At 38.0% G+C, this 18427-nt stretch overlaps 1 protein-coding gene across 2 annotated transcripts in view; it reads left to right on the plus strand.

The window, feature by feature from the left end:
- LOC6580945 (matrix metalloproteinase-2) overlaps nt 1-18427 on the plus strand; it is a 106691-nt gene that overhangs the window by 26071 nt on the left and 62193 nt on the right. The window contains exon 1 of one of the 2 annotated variants that reach the window (XM_015164544.3): nt 14632-15385. The exons of the other annotated variant lie outside the window; for it this stretch is intronic. The gene's annotated coding sequence lies outside the window, so the exon portion shown is untranslated. Of the gene's footprint in view, nt 1-14631; nt 15386-18427 lie in introns of those variants that run through there. 2 annotated transcript variants of the gene reach the window in all.

Raw genomic sequence — 18427 nt, forward strand, 5'->3', positions numbered from 1 at the left:
TTAATAATTAATATTATATATTATTTATAAATGGGAGTTTATATAAAATTAAAAATAACTTAAGCTTCGGAAATACTTAAAAGTTTTTGTTGCTTTTCGAGATACACATGTATGTAAGTATAAGCATATTACATATAAAACAAATATATATATAGAGCTCAGTCATTATTGATTGATGGATATTTTCAATTTCATTTGTCTGCAAACCTAGAAGAGTATATTAAATATGAAGGTAACAGTTAAACATATTCTAACTTGTTTGAAGTCGCACGGGTTCAATACTTAAATAGTAAAATTATGCTAAGAAACTAACTCTTATAGATGGTAGTTATTCAAGTATGTCTGTTGCCGAGTGGAGGATAAAATAAGTACATAATGGCGTTGCCACTAGGTAAATGACCAAGAACTGCCAGATCAAAAATATATGTATCTTGAACTATACCAATTGGATGGTAGAACTACAAAGTGGATTGCATTGTAAATATGTGAATTTAAGATAGTTTTGCAATTGTATTATTTTCATATATATGCAAAAGATTTCATTTTCAGAACGGTGACATTCTATAGGACTTTAAATATTAGAGAGACGATGAGTTTAAGCAGAAAGAATTTCATTGGAATAGAGTGATGAATAAGATAGATGGCGCTGATGCATTATGATATTAACTAGAATTATGATGATGCGAGATGAGCTCGAACAAATTTGAAAAGAATTTAATTATTTATCTAATCTATTATTTAATCTAATAGATTAAATATTGATATGTAAATTGTAAATCAGCGAACTGGCGCATTTCCACTTAGTTTTTTTGCTTGGCCAATTTCGCCAACTGATGCAAGTTGTTTGGTTTAAAATTGATTTTCATTATGCATTTTCCCACACAGCACATCCTTGACCGCCCCTAGTTTCCCTCTTGATGCGCATTTCAATTAAACTGCATGCAGTTCATTAATTTTGCAACGCTCATTTAGACGCGAATTTATAATTTTATAAGGCAAGCAGCTCTCTCTCTCTCTTTCTCTATCTGTCTGTCTCTTTCGCTCTCTTTCACTATTCAGCATCCAAATGAGCTTCTGCAATCTGCGTGGCGACCCTTAACCCCTGCCCCTACCCCGCCCCTAGCCACTCGAATGTCCTGTGCATACGCGCTTTCAATTAATTCAAAACTCAAACGTAGCGTAGCTTGTTAATTTTTATTACAGCCATTGCATTTTGTCAGATCTGAGCAACAAAAAAAAAAAAAAAAAAAAGAAGCAGAACAGAAAAGAAAAAGTGATGGCGCCCACCCCCTCATCCCCCTCATTTATTGCAATAGTCGTTGTGGGTGGCAGCGCCCTGCATTGCATAATTTGATGTCTAAAGTGTGTTTTTATGTAAAACAAGTTTTCTTCCACTCTGTTTTTTGCTGTTGCTTTGTTGCTTTCTATTGCTGTTGCTGTTGCTGTTTCTGTTGTTGTTTGGTTCTTAGCCATGCGTAGCAACGTCTGCGTGAATTGTTAATGGCCAAGTTGGCCCGCTGTGCCAGTGGCGTTGGCCTGCAGCGGGGCAGGCGGGTGTCGCCAACTTGGCGCTTTCATTAAACACTTTGCGCCAAATTGAATTTTATGACGGCCAACACCCGAAAAAGCGCAGAAGAATCTGAGCAAAGAAAGCTGTTGCCTGATTGCAGCTGTCATCTTGAATGTTCTATTTGATTTTTAATGCGCCAGCTGCATAATTGCGCCTGAAATATTTAAGCGGCGAAGCTCGCTCTCCGCCACGCCGGCTCATTAATAAGAGCGTCGCACGCATTCAATTTGCATAGCTGCTGGCTGCAGCGACGAGCAGAGGGGGAAGAAACTGTTGCATACTTTTGCGCGGCGCTTGAAAAATGATTTAATTCGAGAGAGTGTGGATTACGCATACGCAGCGTGCGGCAGGCGCCTGCAAGTCAGCTAGCTATTAACGCTCATATAGAATAGCACTTGCCACATGCCACACGCCATACGCCACACAGCACACACCACACACCACATGCCGCCCGCAGCCTGTCGGCAGCCGCCTCCTGCCAGCTACATGCCGCATGCCGCATGCTGCATGCTGCATGCCGCATGCCGCAAGGGCGCATCGCATGCAGCGATTTAATTATTTCTTGTGTCGTCTACGCTTAATTGGCCATTAAGGCTGAAGGCGGCTGTGGGCGGGGCAACTAAACATTATTCGGCCCCGCACAGCGGGCGAGTCAAACGCAACTCAAATTGAGTTTACATGAAATATACATAAGGCAAATACAGGACACCCCTCCTCCCCACCCCCACCCTAGTCAGTATAATATTGACCTGGCTTCACGATTTCTTTTTTTGTTTTTGTTTTTTCAATCTCTTTGCAGCTTAGCTGCATGTGTTCACGCTTAATTGCAAGCATAGGGAAGGCAGGAAGATTCGGGGAGGAGTGGGCGGGGAGGGCGGCGGCCAGTTGCGCCACAGCGAGAAGTGTTTTTCCATTTCCGGTGCGCGGCGCAGCATGCAAATTGTCGAAGCGGAAGTCGTTTTAAGCATTTTGTACTCATTTTGTTTTCGCACAAGGACAAGTGACAACATCCTGGCCACGGACAAAGTTGTGCCCGCGTGCCACGGCAAATGCCTCGAGATGCGAGTATTAACTGCTGAAATTGTCGCTGTTGTTGTTGTTGTTGGCGCTGCTGTGGCTACAGCTGCAAGTGACAAAGACACAAATCAACTGACAACAGCGACACAACCGCAGCAAAGCTGCCAAACGGAAGTCGACAGACCAACTTGCTTGTCGACCAAAATGTTTTAAGCCAAATTGGCAATTGTTTTGCAATGGGAAACAGGCAAACGTTTTATAATACGCCATTTACTTACTATTGCTGCAAATGAACAGACTCCACTTGGGGTATACGGGAGATGCTTTGAAGTGGATTCATAGACTATTTGCGACAGTTGTTGTTGTTTTTGTTGTCGCACACCTTTTAAGGTGTTGAACAAAAGTTTTGCCGCCGTTCTTTTGCATTCTTATTTCTGAACTCGCCAAAACTCCTTCAATGGATCTTAATTAAACTTGCTTAACTACGCAAAAAGTCAACAATTGTAACGCTCCTGCAATTGTTCAGGTCATTTGCATGCTGCTAGTCGAGTCGTAGCTCTACACAGTTTTGCTTTATACCCTGTAAAAATTACAAAATTATTAAAAATTAATATCGACGAGGTATTTATCTGCCAAGTCGAATCAATTAACTTTCAAATTGTTGCCACGGATGCTAAAAAGGTTATAAAAAGGGTTTAATTATGAGCGATATATAGAGAGATTAATTATTGTAGACACATTATAGGCATAACCTTCAAATAAGCTGAAATTTAAAACTATTAATATTAATATTTAGCAGTTACATATATATAACATTATTATAACTAATATTCATTACTTTAATAATTGAATGTAATGGGTATACCAGTTTTCAGCTAAAATGCTTTCCAGTTATTTTCGATTCGGGTTTTCTACTTTCCTTTTCATTTTTTCGGGTTACGCGCGCTGATAGAGCGAGAGAAAATTGAGTGAAAATAAAGTGAGATAGAATTGTCCATTGTTCAAATTGTTATCAAATGGTTTCTGCCAGTTAAATGCATTGGCAAACAGTTGCTCAGCCAAGAATGGTTCACAATGCGCCAATGAAGTCGTTGAAAAACTGTTGCATTTCTATGCAATTCGGCGCTAGAGAATTTTTTGTTTGGCTTTAAATAGCCAGAAAATAGATTGAGATAAAAGTTGAATCGATTTAGTTCTTAAATTTGTTCAAGTTGGTAAATTTTAGTTAACATTGTTACAAGGAATGAATTACTTTAAAAAAAAATAGAATTACAATTAAAATAGTTTAGCTTAGAATCACTTGACCTACTTTAATTTGTGGTTGGTGGAAATGCGTTGAATGTCAGATCAACTGGAAAATTAAGAATATTTGTTTATATATATATGTATATGTATAAGCTTATTCATAAAGGTTAATCTATTTTGAATATTCTATATATTGAATATTATACATATTCTATATGCCATGATTTTGACGGCCTAACAACGTTTTTATTACGCATACGACCTGTTGTGCCACATAATCTTAGTCTGCGTCCATTAAATGTGGAGCTTAGAAGCAAGTGGGGACAGCCCTGTCAATTGCCAATGAGACCACAAAGTTGCAGCACTGACCAGCCACATTAATTGGCACTTGTGTGTATGTGTGTGTGTGTGTGTGTGTGTGTTTGTTGCGGGCATTAATAAAGCGCCACACACACACAGCCAGCTGGACGAAAGTTGGCCGGGACAATGGGGCTATAGCTGCGGCAAGTTGTGCCATTTGTTAGATTTTTAATAACATTAATAAAGTGCACAAAGCACAGAGTCAAAGTGCGGAGCGCACGCCATGGCCTCGCGCATGTCCAGGATGTGGCGCACGCACAGACAGGATGCCAAAAGGCTGCAAGGGCCGTACGGAAGGAAGCTGCAATCGAGTCACATGGCAAGTTTGCGTTTATGCTTATTAGCGCTGGGCTCTCGTGCATGCGATCCATTAATACAATGCAGTGGAGCAGGCGCTGAGATAGCAGGAGCAGGAGCATGAGCAGGAGCAGGAGAACAGAAGCAGCAAAAGCAACACAACCAGGACTAGCAACAGAAGCAGTAGGAGGGACAGCAGGAGGGGCAGCAGGAAGCTATAGCATCCTTTTAGCTGCAACATAAAGAAAACGTGTATGAATGTCTTTGGCATTGGCTGGCTCATAAAAAGCCCGACATACATCAGCGAGAGCTGCGTCAGTTCGCTGGATCCAGGACGTGGGGCACCGCCTGTCATGTTACAATGATAAAAAGTAATTTTATGACGCACTCACAACAATGCATGGACGCAGACTAAAACCAAGAACCCGCTGCACTTATTGGTTCGACAGGCGTTCATTGTCTTTGCCAAGACGCAGGACCCCGCATATGTCTATGTGTGTGCAGATATGCGTGCATATATGTGAGTGTGTGTGTGTGTCTGTATGTCCTTTTGTAATGACTATAGCTGGGCATAAAAGGCGTCGCTTTTAAAAGCGTACTCTGCACGCCGCGTGTAACTTGAAACGCATGCCTCAGACAGCAGATCCTCCTGCTCCTCCTTCCTGTTGTCCGCCTCCCTCTTCTTGGTCTTCAATGCCAAAATCAGTCTCAGAAAAAAATATCCTCATAAGTTTCTAGTAAACTTGGCATAGAACCTCGCCATATTCTTTTCAACTTGAACCATATTGGGCAATAAAACTTTGTATTATCCTTAATAAAAGCATTCATTTAAATATTGGTAAAAATTCTAGCGAAACCGGAAAAATTCACAGATTATGTTCCCAAAAAAAGTTAGTTAAAAAGGTTGGCCAATATTCGCTAAAAAGTAAAAAGAAAAGGAAAAGAATATTAAAAAAAAAAATAAATATAAATAAATAAAATATAATATAATATTATAATAATAACAATAAATAATAATTTAACATAAATTCATAATCAATTTGTATTTATAAATTTGATCTAAAGGCTTTGCCTTTCGCTTTGCTCGATTAAAAATTTCGTGATATAAATTTCAAATATTAAGTTTTTGATTAATAATTTAGTATTTCAGTATTGATTATTATTTATTATTCATATTATTTAGCTACGCATATATATTATATCTCTTAATCAAAACTTTTATTTAAGAAAAATGAGTTTTTAATTTTTTTTTTTTTATTTTTTATTATTTTTATTTATTTATATATTGATTTCATACTTTGTGAGAGTCGAGGTGAACTACTTGAGAAAGATTATTCTTGTACTGCAAATTTTTATTTTCTTCAGATATTAATAAACTTTCTCAAGTGAATATCAGGCTATTCAAATACAAAATTTATTAAATTTGCCTAAACCAGCTTTAGGTTTGCCTCCTAATAAAAATAAGTGAAAATTTGGCTAAAAAATGCTAAAAACATTTGGCGGCTGTGACTGCATTTTAATGCCATTTGTTGCAGCTGTTGCTGCTAGCCGCAAAAACGCAAAGTGTAGAGCGTGGAGCGCAGAGGCCACGCGTGGCAAAGGCTTAAATCAATTTTGGTGCGGCGGGAGCCAAAAGCCAAACATGTGGCAAGTGTCACTGTGCAGCTGCAGACATGCCACAACGGCCGCCAAAATGGCAGTCGTGTGCGTTATTTCCGCTTCCGTTGGCCGAGGTCGCGGCCATTGTTTTTATTTTAATAATATATTTGTATATGTATTTGCTTATGCATATATAGTTATTTATTATAATTTATGCAGCAATCACACAAACAGATGGAGAAGGAGATGGAGAGAGGGAGAGAGAGTGAGAAAAGCTGCTCGTTAAATGCCGCAAACAGAATATGGCAATAGTTTTATATGAAAATTGTTGTTGCAGCCGCTGTTACTCCTCCTGCTGCTGCTGCTACTCCTGCTGCTGCTCTCGCTGCTCCTGCTGCTGATTTTTCAGCAGTCATTTGCAGTTGCTGCTGCACTTTGTTGACCGCCTGCACGCCTCCCACTCAAAGGACTTCAGCCCAGAGCCTCCTCCCTGTTCATTTTGGCCCGTGGCAAGTCTAATGGACGTCATTGGCCATAGTTTGCTGACTTTTTGTATGCTGTCAAGTGCTCGCACTCGAAATTATTATCTGCCATTAATCATGGCTATAATGTTTTGGCTGGCTGCTGCTATAAAATGGAAGTGGACCAAGTGGATACCAACACAGTAGCAGATCCACTACCCCGCTCCCACTAACGCTCCCCCTCCTTCTCGTCACTTCTCACTCATCTCGTGCTGCCGCTCCCTCAGCGTTACTCCAAGAACTTTGGACACTATGGCAGCTCAGCGCCATGTCGAGGGTAGCCAGAACTCAAAGCTCTGATAAATGTGTATTCGCGGATTTTGTAAATTTTTAGCGCTTAACTTCAACTCGAAGCAGTTAATAACTAAAGTATGTCAGAAGGTATTAACTGATATAAGGTGAGTTTGATTGGCTTGAACTACAGTTAGTTGATCTAGCACTGTGCGTTGGGATTGCAAGATTAATGACAGTATCTAGTCGAAAGTCCTGAGATCCTAAGGGATACAGCTCTCTTTGAGTAAGTGTAATGTCATTCAGCTATTCGAGCTATCATAGGAGATACATAGTTTACATATATACCAGACTGAATCTTATTATCTAGACATCCGCTTGGTTTCGCTTCGGCTCATAGTTGTGAAGGTCGAGCTGAAAATCGCCTCAGTTTTGCGGGTCAATAAAGTTTTGTATTTTAAATCAATTCAATTTGATAAGCTGAATAAGTCGGTGTCAGCTCGGTTGCTGTTGTTTTTGTTGCTGCTGGGCTTCAGCCTTGTCTTATGAGAGCAAATCAATTTAGGGTTCACTTGATTTAGCCCATCATCGTTTCGATGCCCTGGTTGATGTGGGCCTTGTGGTCAAATAATCAGATTTAAAGAGGTTGCTCTGATGGGTCCTCAACTATGCTTTAATGTCCTACTTTAAATTCGGGAAAATGAAAATCTTTTTAGCTTTAGCTTTCGCTTGTATCTGTCTATTTGGGGAACTCTTTGAATTGCCCGTGCATTTATAATTTTCTGCATCACTTTATTACAGTGACAATTATTTTAACTGCAGGGCATTTTTATTACGACAGTTCTGGCTGACATTTTGTTGCTGTTGTTGTTGTAGCAGCTGTTGTTATTGTTGTTGCTGCTGCTGCTGCTGTTCACCCCCTGCACTTTTCAATTATTTATATTTTTTCGTGTTTTTCGTCCACCCCCCGCCCGCGTTGAGACGCACGAGTCTGAACTGTTTTTTTTTTTTTTTTTTTTGTGTAAAACACAAAGCCACACGCTGGGCGTACAGCAGGGCGCAAAAGTCCTGAAAAGGCAGTCCACAGTCCACAGTCCAAAGTCTGCATAGTCCAGACTCTGGCCATAAGGTATTGTAAACTATACATAAATAACAAGCTCAATTTAGGCTCATATTAAAATAGAAAATAGAAAATTTTGTGCTGAGGCAGGCAAAAAAAAAAAAAGTAAGAAAGGTGCGACAGCGAGGGGGCAGACCAAAAGTGTGTCAACAGTAAGTGTGTGTGTGTGTGTGTAGGAAGGATTGTTTATTCTTATATGGCTGTCTGAGCTAACTGTCTGAGAGCAGCTCATACTCACACTCACACTCACACTCAGACACTCATACTTGTATTCATATTCATACTCGTATAAAATTTATGACATGGCATATTTCCTTATGCTGGCGAAGGCTTTGCATTTTACATGAATACCAATACCGACTCACATATACATACATATGCCTATGTACGTATGTCTATGTAGTTCCTTTTGTCTTAACGCCATTGCTGTAGAGGCAATCTGATACGAGCCAAGGTGTAGCATTTCAAATTTAATAAACCACCACGGCAAGCAGGCAGGCAAGGATAAACAACAACAACAACAATAACAACAACACTAGCAAAAAACCACTAAGATGAAGACGAAAATTGTGCTCTTGCGAAATGTCGTACATTGAATACTCTATAAGATTTACATGCTATATAATATTATATATGACTATGCATGATGCATAATAGGAATAAAATATTTAACCTTTAATAATTTAAAATATATAAAAAATAATAATAATAATAAAAATAAAAAAATATTTCAAAGTTTAATTACTAACCACAACAACAAAAATTTTTAATAAAAATATTCATTTTAAAAAAATACTAAACAATAATAATTTAATTGAAAATAATTATAAAAGAAATACTATTAAATAATTACATTATAGCCCTCAATTATATTAAATAAAATAAAAACAAGTTATACAACAAAATAATAAAAGCTAAATTTTGATTAATATTAGTATACCTATTTTATTCTTTAAAATTTACATGATATGATATGATATATGGCACATCATTTATGATACAATATAAAAGTTTCTTTTATATTTAAGGCAACTATATGATATAGCTTATTCTTGAAAGGAACTTTAAGAGTAAGATTTTATTTTGTAATAGAAGTTTAAGATTACTTAAAATATTAAAAATAGTTTTTAAATTCGATGCCTTTAGTGATTTGTATTTTCTTATATAGGATATTTACAACAATGTCTATGATATTTGTATAAACCAATATACCTTAGATTCAATACCTTACGGATAATTTAGACATTTCGAAGATGTATTCACCATAGTGTTACACGCGCCTTGCCCCAGTAGAAGTATCCCATTTGCTAGGGTTATATCGACAAGAAGCAGCTCAAGAACAACATGTGGCACTACCTACCGCAAAATTTCATAAGCTCGGTAAAGTTGTATGCGGGCGTAGCGTGTAACCGGACAGAAGCCCGTGCCCCTCCGAATCCGGTTCGAATCCATTGAAAAACCATTTAGTAATGCCCACGCTCAGACCTTGTTCTGGGTTTCAGTTTCTGCGTTTGGGTTCGCTTTGCTGTACGTGTCAATGCAGCAAGCGGAGTTTTTGTGTGCTGCTCGGCCCTGTCCATGTGTCACTGTGCGTATGTGTGTGTGTGCGTGTGTGTGTGTGCCACATCAGTCAAAGCACCGCAGCAACAGCAGTTTCACACACACACACATCCAGTGACTGATGCAATGTTGCATGCTAACGGTTTTTCTGTCGCTAGCAACTTAACACTCACAGCTGCCTTTGCTTTTGCAGGCTCTGACCAATTGCTGGTTGCACATTTTGCATCAGCTTTCGGTTCCTGTGCGTGTATGTGTGTGTGGATGTGGGTGTGCTAATTTGGCATCTAATTTTGCAGCATGGACAGCGGCAAATGAGCAACTTGCAACTGCTGCCTGGCAGCATGGCAGCTGCTGCTGCTGCTGCTGTTGCTGATTTTGCTTTTCTACTTGCAATCGCAACTGTCAAACCATCAAAATGAGATGACGCAAGCAGCGTCAGAGGCGACAATTGCATTTTGTCACTCAGTGTTTACCCCTCAATTCACACCACAACAAGAGCATCATTTTTGTTATAGCCTAGCAAAGTTCATTAATGCGCATATGCAGCCCATTTGTTAGCTGTTACGTGGCGTACAGTCCACCAGCTGTTAGCTAACATGCCGTGTAATGTTATTGAATAATCAGAGTCCACTTAACTCAATTGAGCAATGCTGCTGAGATTGATGCAAATATCTGTAGCTCGCTGCAGTTCAATTAACCCAAATGCTGACGAAATATGAGAGTTGAGAATTTTAGAAGAATTTGATTGAGAGTAAAGTTGAGTTGAGAATTTTAGCATAATGTTGTTAATCGTTCAAAGGTCCAATATGACCCGGAGACATTGAAGAATGCAAAAACGACAAAATGTAAAAAAATATGATTATAAATGTGAGTCAGCATGACCTGAGCCATTAAGTCTTAATGTCAATCTACAGCAAGTTTTTGAGTTGAATGTGTATCGTTTATGTTTTGTCCAGTAGAGTGGTCTTCCAAGTAATCTACAGTCTATACGCTGTTAAGTAACACTAAATAGTTGATAGACCTGGGTAGTTTGCACAGATATTGTTACATTCAATTTGCTTAAGCTATCTAAATATCATTTTTCATCAATATCAATCAATCATCTCATATTATATCATGCGGAAGCTTTTAAAGAGCGAAACTTTTACTACTTGCTGTTAATTAACATTATGTTGTGTAATGTAACTAAACTGCTTGGTAAATGTTAATGCAGACAATTATAGTAAAATTAAAGTTTGTAGAGTTGATTGTTCTCGTCTTTGTGTTATTTTGACTTGATTAAGATATTTAAAGTACTTCTGGGTACTATATGCCCATATGCTAGAGCTGTTAATTAACATTGGCTAACTAATGCGGCTCATTGGGCCAACTGTTGTTAATGCCACTTATAGTATGCGATTGCAATTAACTTGCGATGGCAGCACTTTAAATTCAGGACCTGACGCACAGCCAGGCTACTGAACATAAGCCAGCTATAATACATATATTATATACACACATAAGTATGTATATATACACATACATACATACTTATATATATGTTTGGGTAAGTGCGTTGTGTGGAGGTCGTAGCAGCGGCGAAATTATGTTTGCTTACGTGGCCAGTGTCGCTGGCAACAGCAGCAACAACAACAACAGCAACAACAACTACAACAAGGACAAGCGTAACAAGGATGTCGCCAATGTGGACAGCACCAACAATGCGGCTTGAAATTTGACACTTTCACAGTTGGTCAGTTGATTTGGTCGCTTGCCCGCCGTGGCCTGAATGACACCACACCAAGTCCACCGTCCACCGTCCACCGTCCACCGTCCACCGTTCAGCGTTCAGCGTGGTGCTCACTGCTCCCAGTTCCTACTCCATGCTGCCGGCTGTCTGCATTTCGTTAGATTAATGTCCTGCTCAATCATCAATAGGTTCAGCGTACTGCGCCGCTTTGTTTGTATAGCACTTGTTTATCGGTCGGGGCGACCGGCTTGCGCCCCGGCCATGTTCTATGGGCTCCTTTCGCTTCGTTCCGTTTCGCAGTGTTTTTTTTTTTTTTTTTTTTTTTTTTTTTTTTTGTTGCTGCGCTTTATCCTATTTATTACGGCTTTCATTTTGGCTTGTGCATTCATCCTTTTGCTTTGTTCTTTCGTTTACTTTTAATTCATTTAGGTTTTCTTGTTGTTCATTTTGATTGATGACCACTTTAATTGCGGATATTAAATGACAAGCGAATGGCGCATCCACCCCCACTGACCACACCCCACACCCCACACCCCACAGCCCACTGCCCCGACCCCTCCGCCTGGGTAAACACACTATGTCACCTTCTGCTCCTGCCTTCAACTTTAGCATTTTGTGGCTTCATTTTGGCGCTCTAATTTCCAGCTGGTCAGCAGCAAATGGCTCGGCTTTATCGATCTTTGCGTGGGCGGGTTTCTCCTCACTCAGCTGCAGCAATTTGTTGTGTTTTCATGCACTTTTGCACACACCCATACTTACACTCTCGCTGTGTGTGCACACACTGAGTTAATCAAAGTGAAAAAGAATTGCAATTTGATGTTTGCCCGAAAACGTAGTTTTGGTTGGCTCTTCTCGTCATGGAGCTGGAATAAAATTTGATAGCTCGTGTATAAGGAAAACAAATTAAGATTGAATTAAAAGAAGAGCATAATAGAGGTACAGTGATTGCTGACTACAGCTAATTTGGGATCATATCTGATTTTTAAATAAATTATATTATTTGGTTGAATTTTATTTATTTATTTTTTTTTTCAATTACTCAAATATATATAAGATACATAAAATGAATCGGTTCTCGATTTTAAATATTAACACATATATATATAAATTTGCTTGTTTAAATAAAATGTTTATATACTTTTCTATATTAAAATTGTATATGAAAATCATAAAAAAATATATATATATTTTTATATATTTTTTTTATATTCGAATATATATATTCAATAAGATAAATGCTAAAATGCTTAACTAAAAATAATATATTATCAAATAATTTCTAGAAAATATTATTAAAATTATAATTTAAATTAAATAAATTCTTAGAACCAATGACAGCATAGAGATGTTAGGTTATTTTTGTATGTTTTATAATCAATTGAATCATTAGAATTAATTTTAAATTTCAATGAATGAAAATGAAATGAAATGAAATATTACTTATGGCATCCTTCAGAGAAAAAATTATTCTAAACAATTTCTAGTTTCTCTTTATTGATTGTTTGCTCTTAACTTAACTTTCTGTCAGATTACTTAAGATATTTCTTATTTCTTATCATAAAAAATTTAGAATTTTAATAAAATTAAATATTCCATCTCACTATTCTATCATAGTCTATTCCTTAAGCAAGCCTGCAAGTAACTTATCAGAATTTCTAGCACGTATCTCACGTATTTTATTGCTATTAAACTATTAAGAGTAGTTTTACCATATCTATTCTCCGCATTTCCACTTACCCGTGCCGAGCTGCTTTAATTAGGTATTCTGACACGCATAGACATTGGCAGATAGTCCTCAGATTAGGGGGAAGGGAATGCCACAGTTGACGCTGTTTTATGCCTTTGATGTGGGCGCTAAATAATGTTGACTTTGCCAGCCAGTTAACGCACAGGTCGATGATGACGACGACAGCGACGACGATGATGATGATGCAGAAACAGGAACTGGGCTATATAACTACATAATAATTCTAATGAAAAATGTCAAGCTGCAAATTTGATTACTTGCTTTGATTGTCAATTAAAGCACAACAACAAATTTGCAGTGTAGAAATCTCGTTAGCTTCTCCCTTTCCCTTCCTCTCTCGCTATGAATATATATATTAATATGATACTATATATATATATATATATATATATATATGGTGCGTCTATATGAGACCGCAGATGATGAGCGAATCCTAATTAATTTTGTACACACAGGCACATATTGTTGTGCCTTGCATTAAGTGACACAGCAAATCAGTTGGCTCTCTCATTAGGCGCATTAATTGATAAATTGATATTGGCTGGACACAGCCAGAGGGCAGCAGTTGCTTGTGGTTGGGCGTTATGGACTAAAACTTAACTTGGCTGAAGTAAAATGAACTGAGCTGAATCGAACTGACCTGAACTGAAGCGAATTGAGCTGATTTTATGAGTGTGCGGACGGGTGCTGGTGTTTTGTTGTGTTTGTATTTTGAGCACTTGCAGTTGGAAGTTCTTAAAAAGTCACTGGGACTAAAAGAAAAACATCAAATCGAACGCTGTCTGGCTGTCAAATCAAACTTTGATTTGATTTGATGCTTTTGCCGTGCAACTTTTATGCGAAGTGACATGAAGTTTTGGCCAACAACAATCAGTTAATGCAATGCCATGATTCAGTGTACTAGAAAATAAAGAAGCTTAAACTCTGTTGTGGCCAAATTTTAGTGTTGATTAATTGTTTTTGGTTTTTAGTGTCAGCAGCAGGATGATTAATGCTATTGTTGTTGTCACTTGTTGGGGACCGAAGCTCGTGTGACCAAAAATGTTAATTGTTAATTTCCACATATGAAAAGGTAAAACATTAGCTAAAGAAATTGCGTGAACAGCAGTAGCAGTGGACATAACAGCGTAAACAGATATGATAACATTGGCCTGAAGGAACAGCAACAATAACAGTGGCAACAGTAACAGCAGTATAACAGCAGCAGCAAATAACAGTAGAAGCAACAGCATTAAACCATCAAGAGTCACGCAGCAGCAGAAGCAACGACAATATTAACAGTTAGAATAACAGCCGCACCAACAACAGACTGATTAACAGCTACAACAATATCAACAACAACAGCGGCAGCAGGTTAAATGCCAGAGCGAAATCATGAAATAAAATAAACAAAGATTAAAGCACGAAGCAAAAACTGTTAACGAAGCCAAAACACGAGCATTTTCATGCGAAATCCGAGCAAACAGCGTAACTAATTAAGGATGCGCTTGCGCTGTATGGCAAGAGTGTCACTTGCTCTCTCGCTCCCACACGCGCGCTCTTATAAAGCTTTTTCCTGGAGCTTTGGGATCGAAGCAATGCAAAAATTGTCTTATACGTCGCTTGATTTCATTGAAATACGGCAGCACAGCTGCTCGGACGTTCAGTCGCTGGCAAGTGGTCGGTGTGAGTGGTTGACTGCGCAGCAAGCAGCAAACAGCACTGGAGCAGCAGCAGCTATAGCAACAGCAACTTCAGTAGATAGTGTGTGGTGGCAATCAAAGTTAAATTGCTGTTAAATTGATATGTGTTGTTGTGGGCGATCATCATCAGCCGGTAGCTGTGGCAGTGGCTGCGGCTATGGCACTGGCAGAAGCAGAAGCAACGGCAGCGCCACTCGAATCAGCAACGCATTCAACGTCAACGTAATCCCTGCCACTTGACGAACAACGAGGAGGACTCAGACATCGCAGCCTGTTTGACAATGGAACGCCCGATTAAAAACAAAAAAAACCACAAAAAAAATCAGAAAAAAGAAAAGAAAAAGAATGCAATGAAGGAAAAGAAAATCCATCGCGCTGAAGTACTCAAGTGTTGGCCAAGTCATTTGTGCGTTCATTGTGCAGGAAGCGGATCCCCTGCAAGGATGACTGCGCTGTGCATGAGGAGCAGCCAGCGTCAGCTTAGTGCAGCGCTTGTCCTCATATAATGTCTGCTAATATTTGAAGAGTGCGCCGCATTAATTGACATGAAAGCCAAAATGAGGGCGAGCAAAATAAAGAGAGAAATGGAAAGGCAAGAAAGAAAAAATGAAAATGGAGGAGAGGAGGGGTGCATAACGAGGAACTGCAAGCTGCCTAGACTTTGGCTTTTCGGTTGACTTCTAATGAGCGGAGCTCACGACTGCTAGGTAAGTGCCGGCTTAAGCCTAAGACCTGCTGTGGCTTCGTAGCCCTTTATGTGTGTTGAGTGTTTGGCTGCAGCCTGTTTGTATGTGTGTGCGTGTGTGTGTGTGTGTGTAGTACTGTGATTTGGTGGCGAGGCCAAAGTGATTTATGTGCCAATAAATGCACGAAACGTTCGCATTAATATTGCATCTACTCCAACATTTGCACTCTGCCATCTCTTTCGCACTGGCTCTAAATCTCTCACTCTCACGCTAAGCTAAGCCACTGGCAATTGCTGGCCAATATTTTATGGCAAATTAGCCTGGCCATGTAATTTAGTGTTGCATACACAACAGGCGCCGCCCTCACTCTCCCTGTGTCCCTCTCTGTCTCTCTCTCTCTCTCACTCTCTCGCTCTCCGTTTGAGACACTAAATTACATAACTGTAGTCAACCATATGGCACAAATTATACGACAAATCGTTGTTGCTGTCAATTTGCAAATTAGAGACGAGCACGCTCACACTCAAACACTGAAGCACACACATACGCACACACAATCAAACACTCACACACCAAATTTGTTTGTTTGTTCGGCTGCCTCTTTTTATGAGGCCTGGCAATCAGCCATCAATTGTTTAACATATTGCACTTTATTATGTGCCCTGGGGTTGGGGTAGGCCACACACATACACACACACACATACATACATACATACAACCATACGCATATTCCATCTGCATTCGTTTTTATTGCCCTGATTGCGATTTGTTCGCTTTCCAGCAGTTGATCTGCGGTCGCTTCAGCTTGTTTTCCAATATAATTATATGCAATTACATTTAACTGTCATTTTTCTACACGTTTTTACCGTTTGTTTAATGAATGTGTTTGTAATTTTAATCAAATGCTGTAATTTGTTTATCTATATATATTGACAGTCATATATATATATATATGTGTGTGTATTTAAGTCAATTTACCATAACTGTTGATACACAAATACATATATGAAATTATCGTATATATTAACTGTGATACATCTGCGTAATTGAATTTACCATAACTGTTGATATATTTATATGAATACTTAAACATAATCCAGTTATTCTTTTAAGCACAATTAAATACATAAAATATTTGCAATATCAATTGAAAGTGTCCCAGGAATTTAGAAAATTATTTAATCAATAACCTCCAATTGAATGGCGTCAATTGTTTGAAAACGTTAATAGATTAAATTAAATTTAGTTGGACTAACTTAACTTAACTTAAATATCTGAATTAATTAAAAAAAAAAACGTTGAAAAAATACGTAAATATAACCTTTTAAATTTAAATGTACTTAAAATATAAAATATATTTTATATAATATTATTTAAAAATACATTTAAAATTAATATAGTTAAATAAATCCACAGACTTAATTTAGTATGAAATTTTATTAGCAAATTAAAATCTCATACATATAAAAAAAAGTATTCGTCATATATTGCAAAATAAATCTGTTTAATAGTTCCAAAACAGTTAACCTCATACACATACAAACAGTTTGAGTAACCCTCGTCCTGATTTAGTTTCTTGGAAACTATTTACACTTCATTTTGGACGCTGGCTGTCCCATAAATAGAATATTGGCAGGAATGAGACAGGTGCCTCGATAGCGAGCGTTGGGCCAAGGCCTAGCTAATTTGCAGTCAATTCAAAGAGAGCCTTTCGTCTACCTAGCTCAAATATTTGGCTCAAACACTTTTGCTTTCAATGGCGAATTCAATTAAGAGCGAAAAAAAAACACAGCCAAAACAAAAGTGCGCAAAGTGTAGCGAAGTGAAAATGTGGCCTGAAGCTGCCGTTGCCATTGCCGCAGCCTCTGCCTCTGCCGCTGTTTTTGGCTAGCAAAAATCTTTTTTAATAATATTTAAATGGAATTACTTTTAATTAAGTCCAAAGTCCAGGCGCAACCACAAAAGGCTGCAGCAGTTAGGAGCCAGCGACTACGCAGCCAGCCAAAACCAAAATGTTAACAGTCTCCAATTACCAAGTCGCAACACAAAACACAAAAAAAAAAAAAAAAAAAAAAAAAAAGAATATTTAAAAATAAAAAAGAATTACCCAAACAAGAAGAAGTAGGTTTCAAATTTAGCTAACGGAATATTTAATACTCTATTGCAGCGGTTAAGATCGACAAAAGATTTTCAATAACTTTCGAATGACTTTTACTTGCTTTGAGATCGGCTGCCTGATTTCGATTCTAATTAATGAATAAATGTGAATTTATTTTTAAATTCCATATTCGATCGTTCAATTATTCATCAGTTTAAGCTTGGATCTGATTTCCAGCCTTGAGATTAAGTATGTATCAGACCCAAAAACAGAATATGGGGATTTTCTGAAATATTTACTGCTACGATTTAGCCAATTAATCTCTTAAGAATGTAATGAAATATATTTTAAATACTATAATGGACTAATATATTATACATAGGTTAAGGGAAGAATAAGCAACTATTTTAAGGGTATATAAGGCAGATTTGAAGTCCAGTAGGTCTCGATAGTTATTTTGTAAAAGGGATGAATCTTAATAACAAATATACCCAATTCTGATTCCATTTTAAAATTTCGCATTTTCTATATACTAAATTCGAACCAATACTAAAACTATTTATATCATATACATTTGATATCTGCCGAAAGCTTTTCATAATGAAACTATTCGCCTTTCGTATTCATTCATGATATTCATGACGAAAATAAAGGTCACTCATAAATATTATTTGCAATAATGTATTACTTGTTAATGTTAATCTCAATGTTTATCAGACGATATCGTGTTTCTAATTATTTCAAATTCATCTGAAATACTCATATATATTGGTAAGCAATTAGCATTTTAATTGGGGTAATTATATACCTTCTGCCGGGCCATAGGCAGGGCCGGCCGACTTGGCCAAGCGTGCTTGTCCCACCTTTGTTAGGGCATACAAATGAAGCGCAAGGTGATTAAAATTTTACCTACCTAGGCAACTGCTGGTCACTTTTACTCTCTGCCCGCCGCTCTGGCCCAAAGC

The sequence above is a fragment of the Drosophila mojavensis genome, unplaced genomic scaffold (assembly GCF_018153725.1).
Source record: "Drosophila mojavensis isolate 15081-1352.22 unplaced genomic scaffold, ASM1815372v1 contig_81, whole genome shotgun sequence".
In the NCBI taxonomy this organism is placed as follows: Eukaryota; Metazoa; Arthropoda; class Insecta; order Diptera; family Drosophilidae; genus Drosophila; species Drosophila mojavensis.